We start from the raw sequence: 18451 nt of genomic DNA, 5'->3' as shown, positions 1-18451 counted from the left end.
TCTGTTTCAAAAATCTGACCATTGTTATCTGTTGGTTTATATTTGCGAATCCACCATTACCTATTCATGTAGCAGGTGAGGTAGTGTTATCCTCCCCTCGCTGCCCCTGATCAGGGACCGGCTCTCCATCCCCCACATCTGGAGGACACCTGAGGCAGCTTCCAATCTTGATCCCAGTCATTGTGAGAAATTGGAACAGTTTTCAGCTTTTAAGAAGGGCAGCTCAACGTAATACCAATTTTTAAATCTTCAGTCCGTTAATCCTTCTCCTTCCTCCGCAGCCAGGCCAGCAGCTTTCAACCAGCCCTGGGCAGAGGGGTGGGACCCTCTGCTCTTCTGGGATCTCTCCTCCTGCAGCCAGGGCTAGGCAGGGGCGGGGCGGAGAGGGAGGGTGGTCCTGGCCACTCCCTTGCACAGGGTCCCAGTGCCAACCTCTGCAGGCATATATCCATGAATTCCTCAGCAACTCCATTTGTCCTGGTCCTTGAAAGGCAAGTCCCTCTTCAGATGGCCTCTTGTGACACCCAGTAGCTCCCCACATAGCTTGGTTCTCCCAGGACTCACTCACTGAGGCAGCCTCTGGGCTGAAGCCCCTCCATGGAGCTGGCTTGGGCACCCTCTGGCGCCCTGCCCTGCAGTGTCCTCCTGGGCTGCCCAGGTGGCCTCTTCACAGGCCCCCAGGCTCCTGCGAACCCATGCACTTTTGAGCCTGAAACTCATCTGTGGGCACTCATGGAGGCCGCATCTGGCCAGTGCTGTCTCAGGGTGTGTGGTCAGCCCCCAGTCTGGAGGACTACCCCAGGTTCCAGGAGCACATCTGTGTGCTCGACAGGCCCTCTCCCCAGGAGCTCTGTGCAAAGACCACTCTTTCCAGGGCAGCCTTCGCTCACTTGCTCCAGGGTGTCAGGCGAAGGTCACGGGACTGGGTTGGGCACTCTAAGCAGGTGGTGCTGGAACAGACCTCATGGCCTCTCAGGCTGGGGAGGAATTACCTCCAGCTCTGGGCTTTAGCCGAAATTTGGAGGCGAAATTTGGAGGCAATGAGAAGGTTTGGTTCCACTTGGATTTGAGGGGTGTTTGGTCATGTTCGTGGATAAGGAGGCTGAATCTTTCTAAAGTTTCCCCTGTTGGTAAACTATGCTGAGACTCGTCCTGAGTGCCTTTATTTGGTATAAGATAGCCGAGTATCTCAAGAAAACCAAAACTCAGGGAGTAACCTCCAGAAGGCCTTAGAACAAGTACAGATAGTATTTAATGCCCCCCACTTTCACCCAAGGCTAAGGAATTTATGCAACAGGAGGTTCCCTTGGGTGTCTCCTCAGTGCCCAATGGTGATGACTTTTTCATATAGCAGATATGTCATTGAACGCTACAATAGTGTTCTTTCATTGCAAATGATAGAAATCACCTTGAAACTGTTTATCAGTTAGGATGCTATTAGTTGCAAGCAAGCAAAAACCACACTCAAATAGACTTGAAAAATAAAGGACATGATGTATCTAGAGGCTTCAGGAAGAGCTCGATCCACATTCTCTTCGAGGGCCAGTTTCTTTCTTTTCTTGCATGGGTTTGGTTTCATGTTAAACTGACTTCCCATGTGAGGCTGTGAGGCGTCGGTCAGAGACCCTGACTCCACACATCTCTTTGTGTGTGTCCACTGGGCAGCTTTTACTCACTTCTGAGACCAAGGAGGGAAACTGCTTTCTCCAAAGCTCCCAGGAAATTCTCGTAATTGCTCCAGGAGCACACACTGGTCATGTGTTCCCTTCTGCTCTGGTAGTGGTGCCCAGGGATGTGGGCCATGCTCACCGGCTCTAGTCTGGAACTGAGGGTTTAAGGTCAGTTCTACCCAACACGTGTGATTAAAAATTGGGGAAGCTGCTAGGAAGGAGGAAGCAAAGAGTGGGTGCTGGGACGCAGCTCTGGGAGGAAATGCCGTTTATCATCAGAACACAGAGATGCCTGGCAGCCGCTAAGGCTAGGAGGGCCTGGGCCGCAGGCAGGAGTGCGGTTGGAATGAGAAGCTCGACGGAGTCCCTGGCGTGCCTCTCATTTCTGCTCACCAAGCCTCCACGTGATGAGAGGCTTAGAAGACAGCTTCTCATGGCCCTCAAGTTCCAGTATCGTGGTTACAGACACAGAGAACTTGCCTCCAGCTCTGGCGCCAGCTTCTGCTTGCCTGGGACGGACCCCTGAGTAGCCTAATCAGTGCATGCAGCACACACACGCAGGGACATGATACACAAGCATGACCTCTGGGAACCTGCCCTGTGTCTCAGGGACGAATCGAGGGGCCATAGGGAGCGAGGCAGCCTTCGCGCAGTGTCCACCACGGGCCACCTTGTCGTGTTGCAACCTGCCAGCAAGAGAAAGGACGGAATTTATGGACAGGACACAAATGTAAAGGTATGGCAAAGCGTCAGGACAGGCCATTCCGTGAGCCCCGGTGGTCCGTATCCATGACAGGGGTTCCCATTGTTTAATGTCAGCACTAGGTTCACACTGTTTCAGGTAAATTGAAACTTGACTCCCAGGCAGCAATGCGCATCCATTACAATGCCGGTTAGTGTAACCTGCAGTTCCCCTACTCCGTCTGTTGCAGTTCCCTTAACCCCCACACATTGTCAAGGTTAACTGTTAAGATTCCCTGCATTGTGTCTCTGCAGTTATTTATGATACCGGTTCTGAGGCGCTGCGATTGTCTCTTTCAGCAAATGCTTCCCTCTCCCTAAATGGTGTGCTTGCCTCCCCCCAGAATGTGTGTGGTTTGATTTACATGATTTTGACTGGACTGATGAACAGGGCTGTTCACCTGGCAAGTGAACAGAGGTTCCCAGAGGTGAACTTGCCACCCAGCTTTATAGATTTCCTTATTCCCAGGTTTGGGTAGCAAAACTCAGTGTATCTACTGAACAGTTTCTCCGTGCTGACGTCTGGTGCACTTGAGAAGTAAGGACCCTCAGGCACACGGTACTGCAATAAAGAAACAGAGACTTATTACCAGGGGACTGAAAACAAGTTCTGCTCACCCATCCATGTGGCAGGGATGCTGAGAAGCTGGGCGGGACGCTTCCCTTGCGCCTCCATGCTGCCCTCCAGGCCCGGCTTTCTGGCTGTGCGGGCCCTTCTGCAGAGGCGGTCAAGAAAGCAGACTCTGGGTTGGGACTCCTGTAGCAATGAAAAGGGCTGGGTGGGGATCCCGACTCCTTCCCTGGGAGACTGCGGAGATCATGGTCCCTCACAAAGTCTCCTCCTCGTGGGAGGGGACTAGCGACCATCAGAACAGTAATGAAGCCCTGCCTCAGAGGGCACCGCTCTCAAACCAAGTCTGGGCCTCTGTTCAGCGTACTCTCCCCTGTGAAACTCCCTTTCATCCCCATTCTTTCCTAAGCTGTTTGCTTTCTTCCAGAAAAAGCAGACATTTCTGTTGTTGGCTAAGTGTCAGAGCCCACTGTGACCCACAGCCCCAGCACTCTCTGGAGAGGCCGCAAAGGCGAGCCAAAATCCCCTCCCGCTTCCTGCTGACCGAGCCGGTGGCTGTGCACTTGCAGGACAGACAGCAGCCTGTCTCGCAGGAAGATGGCGTGGTGGCACTGCTAGCCACCCGGAGTCCGTCCTCACGGCCACTTGGCAGGGGGACTGTCCTGTTAGCCAACTCACTCTCTCCAGGGGACAGAAAACACTTCTCGTGTTTGGGACAGGGGTCATTTTGTCTCTTGGACACAGAGACCCACCTGAGCGCCCAGCTCTACTTGCCTAGCAGTTTGTTCCTTTCTCTTCATTTTAGACTGTTCGGTCTTTTAAAGTTGGGGTGTAGTGGACACAAAACCCCGTAGTAGTTTCAGGTGCACAACACTGTGACTCACACTCCTACATCCTGAGAATGGTCACCATGCCAGGCCCGACTCTCTCCCATCTCAGTAACTCCTTGTCCCCCAGTGGAAGACAGAGGGGAAGCTCACCATCCCTGACTGTCACCACATCCTTCTTATGGTCTCATTCAAAGGGTTCCCAGTGCTTCTGTGGGAACCACTCCCTCCCTCAGTGCAGCTCCCTCCCTCAGTGCAGCCCCCTCTCAGGTCAGGCCCCTTTCCAAGGAGCAAAGGCCCCTTCTGAGTGGGGACCAGCCCTTCCTTCTGCTCCGGGCCCCGTGGGCCCCCCTACGCATTGAATTGTGGCTGGTGTGGACTGACGGCCGAGTGTGCCGTGGTGCCCACCCTCCTTGGCCAGCACCTGTCTTTGTAGGCACAAGCTCTTGCAAGGACAGCAGGTGATGTGTGTGCAGAGAAGAGGCAGACACCAGGGACAACGGCAGAGCAGCTGCCCGCGGCAGGGCTGCGAGTCCCAGGGCTGCGAGTCCTGCTCCGTGCAGTGCAGCGCCGGGCCTGGCGCAGCAGGCACAGTGGCTCCGCAGCTCAGCGGGCGGACTCACACTGGGCAGACCCACCGCACGCAGGCCCGAGCCCCAAGGGCCCTTGTGACAGAGGCAGGTTTGCAGGGGTGTCGCTGGGACACCTGCTCTCTGCAGGAGTCTCAGCACTGTGGGAAGGGCTCGGAGAAATGCCATCTTCATCACTTTGTGGTTTGGACCCTAGGGAGGCTTAGTCAAGTGCAATGTCCTTTTCGTCTCTATTTTGGTAGTCATTTTATTGATTTTATTTTAAACATTTTAAAAATTTATTGATGGATTTTAGAGAGGAAGGGAGCAGGAGGGAAGTGGGCAGAGAGAGATCGATCTGTTCGATCTCTACAAGCGCTCACTGGTGGACTCGTGTGCGCCCGGAGCGGCATGGACCCCACAGCCTTGGCGTGCCAGTGCAGTGCTCTGCCTGGCTGGCTGCCCGCCAGGCTGGGGCTCCAACTCGGCTTTGAGTCGTAGCACCGTGTGTTCAGTGACACCCTATGTATTGTGAAGAGGACTTTGACAGAACCCAGGACAACCTATGTATAAAATCCTTAGTACAAATACACACTTACAAGTGTGCATTTCACGAGAGTGTGAGCTTAGACATGGAGAGGAAAAATAATCCTGGAGAAAGACACAACTGTACGGATAGATTTTGCTGCCTAACTTTCCACCCTGGCACTGCAGCCCCGTGCCTCTTGGTTCCTTCAGCAGCACTGCCCCCCAGTGGCCAGAGGGCTTCATTGGCGGGCAGAAAGGGAGACAGGAAGAGGCAGGAGCCAGGCAGTGGCCTCAGGGCAGACAGGAGATGGAGCAGAAAAGAAGTGTTTTGACAGAGTGGTGCGGGGAGGCTGCCAGAGAGGATGTTGGGGAGAGTCCCGATGGGCACCAAGGGGGTGCTTTTGCTGCCCGTCTCTGTTGGTCAGCTCTCTTGGACTTCTTGGGATGGAGGAGGTATTGCTGTGTGTTCCTATTTGCCCTGAAGCCCCGTTGAGGGTCGGTGGCATTGTCCTGAGTGCCCTGCTCAGCCGCCATGTGCCCAGCACTCCCTTCGTCCTGGAGAACTGGACTCCGAGATTGGGCTAGCACTCTGCACAGCAGGCATCGGCAGGGAAGGCGGCAGGGCAGCCGGGGTTGCCGAGGAAGCCCCCACACTGGGCACCTGCCCTTTGTAACCACCTCAGAGGCTCGTGGCCAAAGAGGGGCCTTGTGCTTTTCATAGCTCATGCGCACCTAATTCCAGTGAAGGAGGGCGCCTCCGCGACAAGCACATCCAGGGAGATGTGCAAGAGCAAAGAAGGAAAGTGGAGACAGTGCTGAGGAAGGAGCAGGCAGGGCAGGGGCTATGGCTCGAGGCAGTCGCCACAGGCAAGTGTCCCATCCATTATCAGTTACCTGGTAGCCGGGAACAACTGGGCAGAGGGGCATTCTGTGCTTTGCATCACCTGGAAGGAGACAGTGTAACTGTCCTTCAGAGATATGTAGGTCCTATGATGGGCTAGAGGTATTAGCTCATGCTGTGGTGGTATCATTTGGCAATACAAAAGGTACCAGACCTTAAACTTACACAATGTTACATGCCAATTATATCTCAACAAAGCTGGGAAAATTTTAAACCATTTAGAAGAGAGACAATGTTTTACATAGTTCCTAGCATTACATTCCAAGAGGGATTTATTCTAGTACTTCTAGACCAATAAATAAACACTGACTTCAAAGTCATCCACATGTATAGTTGAGGCTCTTCCACGGGAGTTTGAAGATCTGAGACTGTACCTATCAGGTACCAGGTATGATGAGTAACCATGGAATCGACCAGGGGGACCCCTAGTGGGCCATGGAGTTATTGCACAGTGTCCCTGAGCCACGATTCTAGTTGCATCATTTTAGGAGTGAAAAGGTTGTTTTGTACAAACATACCATTAATTTTTTTAAATATGAGGGTGAGCATAAATATGTACCATAGCTCCTGACTTTACACTACCTTTTGGTTGCTATAAATTTTACTCACTTAGATTTTAGTAACAATACACTTACTAAAACTCCGATACTACAAGTAGGTCCTTGTGCCTGAGAAGGTGCAGACTGTGGAGCTGCTGTGTGTGCTCCAAGCAGAGGTGACCCTCCTCCCCTCGCAATGGCTGTTTTCCACGTGGGGAGATCAGCAGCCAGGCCCCACTGGGCTCGGTGCTCTGCTTCATTCGGTGACCAGCCTTGTGGTCGAGGAGGCCCAACAGAACCTCAGGGCTTCCCTCACTGAGCGCTGGGTTCAGGGGGCTTCAGCGACTTGCTGTGCTTTCAGAAGTGAAGGTCAGGAGTGGCCCAATGGCCCCTCCTGCTCAGACAGGTGGTAGAAAGAGGGACCACCATGGTCCAGTGCTGAGCTGTGGTCGGCTCCACAGATGACCGCTCTGGAACAGCTTGCTGCAGGCCCCCATCAGCCCTTTTGTGTGGGGAAGAAAGAACTGGATCAGACATGGAGTCTCTCTGCTCTTGAAATGTCTGGGGGAAGAGAAGTCAGGCAGTAAATTGGGGCAGAATTTGCAGCCGTGAAACTCAAGTTTTCGTGGAATGCCGCCTCTTCCCAAGGCTGACCCCACACGGCTCCAGAGACCACTCCTGGGCCGTGTGTCAGCTGACATCAGACAGCCTCGGGCCCCCAGAGCAGGGAGGCGCCCTGGGCCCTGGGTCGAATGACTCCGCTCGGCTGGCAGAGAGCAGGATGACAGTCGCAGAGTCCAAAGCCCAGGCGGGCATGGCGGAGCCCCTGGAGAGAGCCTGGCTCACGAGCCATGTTTCTGCCTCTGCTGCCACAGTGGGGCCACTAAACAGGCCCCACATGTTTGCCAAGGAGATTGTCAGGGGCCCGCCCGGTTTCCAGTTGTGACCCTCAGGGCACACATGTGTTTAAGTGTCAAGAAAAAGATGTCTCTCCCTCTGTCTCCCCACCCCCCCCATTCCAGTCATGGCTGCACGGCTGGGCCATCAGAATGCAGTATCTTTGAGTGACAGCCCTTTGGCCTTGCTGAGAATGCCAGCCTTCTGGTGGGGCCTTTGCTGGACCAAAAAGAGGAAGGTTCGCTGACAGGCCAGCCACGTGGCACCTCTCCGTGACACCAGGTGGGTGGCCCTGCTTCCCTTCCTGGCCCATTACATTTTTATATGGGAGCTGTTCTCTCTCGAGTTTAGGGCTGGGGGATGCATGGTGTCAGGCCACTGGGGGCCTGACTGTGGCCAGCATTTTCAGATTCCCAAATTTCTGTTTTCTCAGAGTTAGACAGTAGGTTCTTGGCAGATTCGGGGTCATGGTAGAACCCTTGGCCCAGGGTCCTGTGCAGACAGATATAACTTCGCAGCCAGTGAGCAGGGAGCTCAACAGGTGCTTATTAATGACTGTTACATGCTAGATCTTGTCTCTTTTTTTTTAAAATCCTCACCCGAATATATGCTTGTTAATTTTAGAGAGAGAGGAAGGAAAAGAGAGAGTGAGGGAGAAGCACTGATCAGTTGCCTCCCATATGTGCCCAGACCAGGAATCGAACCCGGGACCTTTTGGCTTACGAGGCGATGCTCTAACCAACTGATGCTCCAGCCAGCGCCACCTGGCCAGGACTTGAGGTCGGTTCTTCACCGGGCATCTGCAAAGACGAATCCATGCTTTTACAAGCGGATGGGAACATGTGCTCGCAACATGAAGTAGAATTTCACAAAAGAAAATTTCAAAGTAGCAGAAAACATCCAAGTGTGTGTGATTCCCTAGCAATGAAGGAAGTATAAGTTAAAATGATAAGTTATTGCTTTTTGTGTGTGTTTGGCAAAGGTCAGAAACAATGGCTATACCCAGATGGCTCTCCCGCACTATTGCTGGGACGCCTCCTTTCAGGAACAGTTTGGCCCATGCGCATCAGAATCAAAATGCCCACCTTTAACCTGCCAATGCCCATTTTGGGAATGTTTTAAAAGTAAATAGTAGGAAAGGGACTCAAAGGTGTGTAGATAGAGGTTTTCACTGAAATGTTGTTTGCAGAAATGTCATTTGCAGTGTTGCCAAGAATCGGCAGTGTGTCTGTGTGACAGGTGGTTGTGCAGCCGGTGTGGGCCCATGTGAGGCCGGCAGTGCACAGAAGTGGCAAAGTGCAGTGCACGGTCCAGCTCTGTTTGTGTTTCGGAAAAGGGCACATGTTGTACTTACAGACGTGGAAAAGTGTTAGGAAAGAGCCCCCGATGTGATTGACACAGGCTGATTTCTTGTTTTTTTATAGTTGTCTGTGTTTCTTGAAATTTTTTTTTTTCAGTGAGCTTTAACTGCTTTTATTGCCTGAGAAAGTACATTGAAACATACATATCAAGCACCCTGACCTTAGGGGTATCACACGTGTATAACTAGCATGTGTTTTCAAGCCTGTGTGTGAGCTGCCATATCAGTTCTAGAATTGTAGCTCAGGAAGCTGGGGGTCCACCTTTCTTTTCAAAGCCCAAAGCCTGGTCCCAGGAAGGGACAGGGAGCCTCCAAAGGCCAGGCACTCGGTGGACGCTCGTGTTTCCTACACCAGCCCCCAACTGGCAGGACCGTGATTCCAGTCTAGTCTTCTCGTTCTGAAACCATTCTGTTCCTGTGGGCTCCCTAGTGTCTGGTTTTGTATGTTTGCATGTCCACCAAGATACAGTTTCCTGCTTTAGCACAAAATAGTTTATGCCTCAAAATTTGCACTTGAAAGAAGAAGCTTGTAGTGGGCACATTTTTCTTATGCCTTAACCTTCTTTAATAGGCTACAGACCTGCACACTCATCCATCCATTCATCCACCCACCCACCCATCCATCCATCCATCCATCCATCCATCCATTCACTGTGCATCCATCCATCTGTGCATGCATCCATTTATTTCTCAGTTTTCTTGTCTGCCTTCTCAAAAATAAGTTTGTTCCACGGTGTGACCGGCGCGCCACAGCTTGTCCTGCCCGGGAGTCCACGGCAGGCTCAGCTGTCCTCCAGGGCTGCTCGCGCTCTCTGTTCCTCTGCCCGTCTGTAAAGGGGCGAGGGCGACAGTGCTTTCCGATCAGGCAGCTTTAGCTAACACCCGCTCGGAACAAGCCCCGGTGTTCTTCACTTCTGTCTTCGTTCGGGGCGCCCCTTAGGTTTTCTCTTCGAGACTTGGGGCCTGGGCTAGGCCGAGACCCTCTTTGAAAGGGAAGTGGGGCGGCCCCGCTGCCCCACAGGAGGGTTTTCACAGGTCAGTCCAGGCAGCGTGCTGTTCCTCCCTGGGCTTCTGCTTGCTCTTTTCTCTTCAGTGGAGCCTCGTCCTTGGGGCATTTTTGGCAACAGAGCCCATCTGATCCAGTCCCTTTTCATTTCTGAGGCCAACCAGTGACTCACCCTGCACTGGAGGGCTTTCACAAATGTGCAACTCTGCCTTGTGTCACTGAGGTTTGGGGAGGGAGGCAGATCTATTCCCCACGGTCTGTGCTTCTATCAACCGCCCTGGGGAGGAGGGCAGGGGCTAGTCTCTGGGCTCCACCCCTGCTGGGAGGGGCAGGCTGGGCAGAGGAGTTGAAGCTGCAGATGTTGGAAGGAGCACCTGTCCTGTGTCGCACCCGTGCAGTGTGAGAAGGGCTTTCCTGCCCCAAACCTGAGCCCGAACCTAAGGCTGGGGATTCAGTGAGGTGCATCCACGCCCCGAGATACTTGCAGGACAGCTGGCTTGGGCTCTGCAGAAATGCCAGTGTCATGGACTGGGGTCTTAGATTCATCCTCAAAATGTGGCCCAGGGCCAGTAGCGTCAGCCTCACCTGCAGCCGTGGGGTTGGAAGTGCTGAGCTCATGGCCTGCCCCAGACTCAGAGCTGGGCCCCGCACTTCACAGGGCCCTGGTGGTCCCTGCATGCATTCCATTCCGAGAGGCTCTGATTGAAGGGACACTTCAAATCTCCTCAGTTGTCCCCATGGCATGCCTTTTGGCTGTTCCCCAAGCCATCCCACCCCAAATCTGAATCTAGTCAAGTACCCCCCATTGCACGTAGTTGTCAAAAACTTCAGTCTCTTTTCTACCTGGAATGGTGGCTCTCAAATGTTAGCGCATCAGAGCACTTGAGGGTTTGTTAAAACACAGGTTGCTCCCGCCCCTGCACACACTATCTGAGAGTTCCTGGAGCTGAGCCCAGCCACCGCTGGCCCTGTGTCCCTGCACTCAGCACCAGCAAGGTCTCGGGTAATGGTGCTCGTTCACTGTTCGATTGCCGAGTGCGATGATCACGTTTCTATAGGAAATTGCCTTTTGTGGGGGACTCTTGCAGAAGTATTTATAGATGGAGTGTCATATGTACAGGTAGCTCTGAAAGGACTCAGTGAAGTAAGTAGCTGGATGGATTATGGATACACGGATGGATGGACAGATGGAGCAGACGTGGCAAAATGTTAATCCATGGGCAGAGGTGAATAGACAGTGAACATAGTGAAGGAAAGAAAGAGTTGCTGCAACAGGTAAACGAACCCACTGTGGAGGGCAGGTTGGCTTTGCCCCCTTAGGTTCCCTGCCTGCAGCCTGCAAATGAGACTGACAAAAACAGACCAACTAGAGAAAAGGCATACAAATTTTATTTGGTGTCAATTTTTGTGGGATGTGGGAGATTTTTAGAAAAGAAGTGGGGACTAAAAAAGTAAATGGCTCTGAGAGCTCATACCATTTTTAACAGAGAATGATCAGTTGTGGAGACCTGACAACACACAGGAAAAGTTTGGGGTTTCCAGCCTGTGACATGAATCAGTGGGGGAACCCTGTGCTGAGAAGGGCGCCCTCGGCTGCACTGGTTTGTGCGGGTCCAGCTCAGGGCCAGAGTTCTGTCACCTTACAGGCCCAGAAACTTCCCTGGGGCCAGGGACTGGTGGCCCTGATTTCTCAGGACCCTTTGGTCAGACCAGGGATGCTCTGTGAGGCTTCTCCACATGTCTTCAGCTCAAAATAATCCTTATTCCAAAGTGGTAACAGGGTTTGGGATACACTAACCTCGAATACTGCCCTGTGGCACATTTGATATTTCAAGCTGAAGGAGTTGAGAGATGGCAGGTACAGGAAGGACTCTGACCCCCACCTATCCCCTGGTGCAGGCGTTAGATCTCACGCGAGAGGGCCCTCCTCTACCTTCAGGAAAGGAGTGTTCCTGTCTGATGACAGGGACGCCAAAGTCAAGTCCAGCCCACAGGCCTTGCAGAGTGTCCCCTAGTTCACTACCCTTAGCTTGGGGGCTTCGTCCTGTCACTTTTTCTGTGGCTCTCCACGTCATGCACCCAGTACAGAAACGCCCAGGATGCCTACCTGTCCGCAGGTCTTCACTTCCTCCTGAGAGCGTGTGTGCCCTGAAATTTCCATCTCAGAGCTGCGTGTGCCTGCAGATCTCCGTCTCCCGGCCTGCCCTCTCGTGGCCTCTCCTCTGTGTGTGCCTTCAGCTCCCCTGCTGAGCAGGACGCTGGTGCGGTGGAGTAGGGCCTGCTGCAACCTTTAATCTCACCACCTACCTCTTCAAAGGCCTCATCTCCAGACGTGGTCACTTCCTGAGCCCTAGGGGTCGGGTCTTCACGTGGGTGTTGGGGGACGCTGTTCAACCTGTAGCAGGTGTATTTTCCACGTCTCTACCATTCGGAGGCTCAGCCCCACGGGAAAGGGTTTCAGTGGAGAAGGGACAGTTGTCCTGGTTTCTTCCCTGTTCTGGCTTCTCTGCCACCATTGTCTTGCCCTCTGCCTCCCAGTCCCCGAGGGCTGTGAGGTCAGACAGGACAGTCGCCTGGGCCGACCTTGGAGCTACAACCCTGCACAGATGACCAAAGAGTGGGCAATCTCTGTCCCTGCTCTGGAAACAGGACAGTGACTGCATCAGCCTCTTAGGGTTGGCACCCTCGTCCGTGGCACAAACGCGCGGCCCGCACTGCATGGAGTACTCAGCACAGCGCCAGTGCTCAGTGACGGTTAGGGTCATGTGACTGGCGTTGTTTTGGTGCACTAGACATTTTTCACATCCCTTCAGAGTTCTTCCTTCACCTCAGTAAAAACTTCAATCTTTGTGAAACAAAGCGTATTTTGCTGCCTTTCTTAGTTGACATCATAGATATCTTGAGAAACCCTGTTGTCATCCAGTTTTTACTTATAGCTCCTACCCTGGTACCCACCCCATGTGCCACCAACTGTCACAAGCTAATGACAGGCTGATGGGGAAACGAGAGTCCCCTGGGGCGCGAGGCCCCTCTGTCGCTGGCCGCCTCCTTCCCTCCAGCATGCATCCACCACTGCATTGCGCTTGCAGGTTCGGCCTCTTCACTGTTCCTTGCTGTCTCTTTCCCTGTGGGCCTCGCTCCGCCAAGGCTGGGACCTTCCCCATTCTCTCTGTCACAACTTTCGAGCCTGACTCCCTGGACCCTGGGCCATGTCCCTTCACACTCACCTGCTCTCAGTTTGGTCAACACGAAATGCTTTGGTCGTTCCTGTTTTCAGGGGTGAGCCTTGGGCTTCTCCATCCTTGAGGCCCTTCCCACATTGGCTTCTGCTTCCTTCTCAAGCTTTCTCTCCCCCGCAGCCCCTCCTCCTGAAGGCCTTGTGCTATTTCTCCACACGTCTCACTGTCCACTTCAGGTCCCGCCCTTGTCCTCCGTGGGGCCAGCTCCTGCTTGATCTGCAAGTGCCCACCTCCTCCACAGAGCCCTGTTCACTCCTTGGTTTCCAACTGTAGCTTTCTTAAAGAAAGGAGTTTTACAGAGAGAGACATTGGTTTGTTGTTCCACCTATTAATGCATTTCTTGGTTGCTTCTTGTGAGTGTTCTGACCAGAGACAGAACCCACAGCCTTGTGGCACTGGGACGACACGAGCTATCCAGCCAGGGCTCCAGTTGTAATTTTATTGACTCAGAAAAATTGGCATGCCATGGATGCTCAGATCTCAAATATGTAATTCAAGGATTTAAAGAAAATTTTATACCCATTCATGTAACCTCTTCCTCAAATGAGATATAGAAAATCCGCCGCCCCCCCCCATGCTCCTCCCCGGTCTATCACACACACCCAACCCAAGCACCCACCCTTCAAATCTTTGTCACTGCAGATCAGCACTGCCTGTTCTTGAACTTCTTGTGGATGGGACCATGTGGTGGGCACTCTTTAGTCCACATTGTGTGTATCTATTTCTGGATTCTCTAGGCTGTTTCTGTAGTCTAGTTGCCTATCTTTATACCTGTCTTAATTATTGCAACTTCACGTAAGCTTGGGTTCTGATTATGTGAGACTGTCCGCTGTGTTCTTCAAGATATTTCAGCTAATCTAGGTATTTTTCATTCCCATACATGTTAGAATCAACCTGCCAACTTCTGCCCCCCCAAAAGTCTGTTTGGATTGTGAATTTGATTAGATTGTGTTGAATTCATAGATTGATTTTTGAGAAAGTTGACTCTTAGCAATATTCAGTCTTCCAACCCATGCAAATAAATATACTTCTCCATTTGTTGAGATCTAAAATTTGTCTCAGCAACGTTTTATAGAGGTTCTGCATATCTTTTATTAAATATGTTCCTAAGCATTTTTTATGATTTTGATACCATTATGAGTCAGGTTTTAAACTTTCTCATTTCCCAGTTTTTGCTGCTGGTCTATATAGAACTAATTTTATATATTGAGACCTTAATAAATTTACTTATTAGCTCTAGTAGAGCTTTTAGATTTCCAAGGGCTTTGCTACATAATGAATCATATCATCTGTAAACAAAAACAGTTTGACTTCTTCCTTTCCAAAATTTATGCTTTCTTTGTTTTTTGTTTCCTTATTGTCCTGGGACTTCAAAGCCATTTGGAATAAAACTGAGAATAGCTATCCTTGCCTCACTCTGGATCTTAAATGAAAAGATCCGTTAAGTTCAAAATTAGAAGTAGGCTTTTAAAAACTATCTGAATAAGGAAGTTTTCCTCTGTCTTAGTTTACAGAGTTTTTTGGCATTGTTATAAAATCACAATGAGGTGTTAAATTTTATCAAATGCTTACTTTGCATCAACTGAAAATATAATTTGTGTTTTCTCCTTGGTTCTGTTAATACATTGTATTACATGGGTTGATTTTTAATTTTATTTCTTTTTTTACTTTTTAGAGAGAGGGGAAGGAAAGGAGAAAGAGAAGGAGAGAAACATCAGTGTATGGTTATCTCTCAGAGGCCCCCTCCCGGGGACCAGGCCCACAACCCAGGCATGTGCCCTGACTGGGAGTTGAACCGTGACCTTTTGCTTCACAGCCTGCACTCAGTCCAGTGAGCTACACCAGCCAGGGCATGGGTTGATTTTTTAATGTTAAAGAATCTTTGCATTCTTTGCATGAACAATAATTGGTCACAATGTAATAAACTTTCATATGTTGCTGGATAAAATTTGCCAATTTAAAAGTGCCTTTTATGTTTATGTTTATGAAGGATATTGGCCTATAATTATCTTTTCTGGGAAGTTATCTCTCGGATTCTGGGGCAGAATCATTCTGGCCTCAAAAGTGAGTTTGGGAGAGTCCCCTATCTGTCTCCTGGAAGAGCCTGTGGAACCTGGTGGGACCCCTTCGTTGGTGACTGCTCAGCGGAGCGGTGTCATGCTGACCCTAACGGTCAGCTCTGGGGAGGGGGAGCCGGGATCAGAGGCAGCCACCAAAGCTGATTTCATTGATGTGTTTAAACCTCTCCTCTGCAGCAGCCACTAGGAACATGTTTTGTTAGGAAGCTGTATATTAGAACAGTTCACTGAGGCCACGGTCATGGACAAGAGGTGCCCATGAGCAAGTCCCCAGGCAGGCGAAGAGCGTGGGACCACCCCCAGCTCTGTCCCTAGCAGCAAAGCCTGGAGCAAGCCCCATACCAGCCCAGGTGAACACCGTGAGCCCCCTGTGCGTGTCCCTGTGCACGTCCCTGTGCCATCTCCCCGGTGAGGAAGCCTATGCAGCTCTGGCTTCACCAGTGTCCCTGGTGGGGCCTCTATCTAACAAGGGCCCCAGCAGCCTGGGCAGGCGCTCTGCCTGTGGAAGGCCTGCAGGCCAGCAGGCAGCTGTGGGCTGACCACCCAGAGCAGGTGTGGGACCCCCATCTAGGTCACCTGGTGCGCCGCAGGCAAAGGCAAGACGGCTTTCCTGGTCCAGAACCTCCGGTTAGAAACGACTTCAGTAGTGACGTCCAGGACTGAAAGAGGTGAGATGGCCTATTAGGCTGGTCCCATCCACTCTTCGCCAGGTGTGGGCCCCAGGGTGCTGCGGGGTGCACTGGGTGCCTGTGCTCACACGTCGTTTCAGTAGGTGGCAGCATGCCCTCTCCTTTCAAAGGTGTCTTCTGCAGTGGAGTCTTCAGTGGACAGCTGCTGCCAGGGAACTGCACCGACTGAGGCTGGGGCCCCCAGGACTGCCGGGTCCTGAAGGGGTCTGGGTGCACTGGCAACAACAGCTTCGGGGCAGACGCTGGGGCGTGGCACTTCCCTTCGGCTTCTACTGGGAAATCTTGACCAGGGACAGAAGCTTGCCTGTTCTCCCTCTTGCTCTCTCGCGCTCTCTCTCATTTTTTCTCTTTGATTTTGTAAATTAGTTTGGGGAAATGACTTCAATTAAGATTATAGGGAAAAACGCACAGCAACACAAACTTTTCTTCTTCAAATTGACCATCTCTCAGCCCAGCAGAAAGATGGCAATGTGGTCAGAGCCAGTTTAAGAGGATCACTGTAAAGCTGTGATTTTTAACTAAGGCCCCACAGTCTAGAAATCCAGAATCTTCCTTTACGCACCGCTGGGTCTCCCTCGGTCTCCTCCCACTCTCCCCACCCTGCCCAGCAGCTGTTTTCCCTCCACGCCTTCACCTTTGCGTTTCTAGGAGTGCCCTGTGTCATTCGCTTGCTACAGAGGACTTCCCTAAAGCTCATTGTCTTTCGTTTATTTTCAACTTTTTATTAAAGTGTACCCTACGTGGAGAAAATAGTATAAATCATAAGTTCGATAAATACCTCCTACTGGGTCAAAAAAGAGAGCACTCCTTCATTTCTCTCTCGGCGGCCGCCCTCATCTCCCCCAGGAAGACCAGCCTGCACCCTCTAGTGCAGCCGGCCCTGAGCAGCATAGGTGGGATTGTGCGAGCCCGTTTATACACGGGTTGTTCGATAAATACACGCACTGCTGCGTAAGGTACTGACGCTCCCGTATGGTTTTGTGAGTAACATGTTCTTCTCCCTAATTTACTTTACTATAAGAAAACAGCATATAAAAATAATACATAGAGATATAAAAATGCATTAATCAACTTTATGTGATCAGTATGGCATTTGGGAAACAGTAGGGTATTAATAGTTACATTTTGGGGGAGTCACAGCTCTATATGGATTTCGAGCTGTGTGGGGGCCAGTGCTCCCAACCCCCGTGCAGTTCAGGGGTACCCTGTACCATCTATTATTAGCTTTATCTGTTTGGGAACTTTATGTAAATGGGACCATAAATTGTGTGTGCTTTTGTACCTAGCATCTATTTTCAACATAGCTACTGTCCATTTGTTTATTGCTGTATTAAATTCTATTATATGGTTGTTTCATAATCAATTTTTCTTTTTTAAACAAGTAATTAATTGTACTTGAAACACCTCCCAGATTGTCTCCTTGTTGTACAGAATAAGCACATCTTTTGGGCACTCCATTATTAGGGCTTTGGAGAGAATTTGTTGCAGAAAAGAAATGACTTAGAGTTCACGCATGCTCTTCCAGCTGAGAGCTGCCTGTTGCCTCCTGCTCCTGCTCACTGGTGTCAGTGCAGCCCCGATCCCTTCGGTGCTTCCCAGCCCTGCCTGCTGGGTCACCCACGGCATTTCACAAAGCACCAGCATCCGGGCCCTCAGACACCCTGACTGGACTGGGATTCAGTACCCAGAAACATTGTCGTGAGCTCCCCAGATGACGTGATGCCTGCCGGGCCGGGGCCACTGGCTAGTCTCATCAGATGACGCGTGTGACCTGAAGCGCATCTGCACACTGTCTCGGAGAGCTCCCTCTCCACCTGTTTCAGTAACCGCGGGACGCCATGGCCTCTCTGCAGCTGTCCTCCACAGTCAGAGGGGGAGAGTGGAGAGGTCAAGGGCAGCAAAGGCCATGGCCAGGTCAGTTGGCGTGGGGACTTAGACACTCTGGGAAGCTGTGGTGCAGAGAAAGGGCCACTGTGATGCGGCTTTAGCGGGATGAGGGGTGGCAGAATGCAGATGGTGGTGGTTTGGTGAGCAGACAGGAGGCGAGGGAGTGCAGACAGGTGCAGACAATGCTTTGAACACCCAGCTCTCTCCCCCATGGGAGGCGAGGTCCTGGCCAACTCCCCTGGGGCCTGGAGTTGAGGGAACAGGTGCTGGAAGCAGGTGAGTGTGTTTGGGGCATAGAATAAAGTGGGAAAGTGACCCCAGAGAGCCAGAAGGGGAGATGGAAAGGGTCCCCAAAGGGGAGGGGCCAGAGCCAGCGTCTGAAGCTGGACGAGGGGACTGAGATAGAACAGCCCGGTAGGCAGGTTCTTGAGAAGAACTCAACTGTGTGTGCTGCTGCGTCCGCGTTCAAGGGGTGGCAGGGGCCCAGGCTCTTTGGGGGACAAAGGGCAACTAATAGATGGGGGAGTGTCTGTTTGAGGGGGTCTCAGGACCAGTGGCACAGAAGCAGGCAGTGTGAGGACGAAGAGACTAGCAGGCAATGGTTTTATCTGTGGGAAGACTTCAGACAGAGTGGCTCCAGGCGATGAAATCTGGTGCGTGGTCACGGCTATGGGCCAAGGGTGGAGAGAACGGCAGGGTGTGTGGGACTGAGGTGGGTAAGGCGCTGGGAAGCTACAGTATGGGCGGGATCCTCGCTGTGGGCACCATAGTCACCAGTTGGTGGCAAAAGTTGCATTCAAGGAAAAGGTTGTGCCTGAGTCCTCAGAGGTTCTGGAGGAGTGTTCACAAGATGACAGTTGTCCATGAGAAGTTGATGGACAAACAAGCTAGGACAGAGGGTGCACAAAAGTGATGGACATAGGGGAGGCTACCTTCCATCCTTCCTGGA

The sequence above is a fragment of the Sturnira hondurensis genome, unplaced genomic scaffold, assembly GCF_014824575.4.
Source record: "Sturnira hondurensis isolate 20B ecotype Veracruz unplaced genomic scaffold, ASM1482457v3 Scaffold0010128, whole genome shotgun sequence".
NCBI classification, from domain to species: domain Eukaryota; kingdom Metazoa; phylum Chordata; class Mammalia; order Chiroptera; family Phyllostomidae; genus Sturnira; species Sturnira hondurensis.
The sequence above is the reverse complement of the archived record's forward strand: the minus strand, read 5'-3'. Positions refer to the sequence as shown.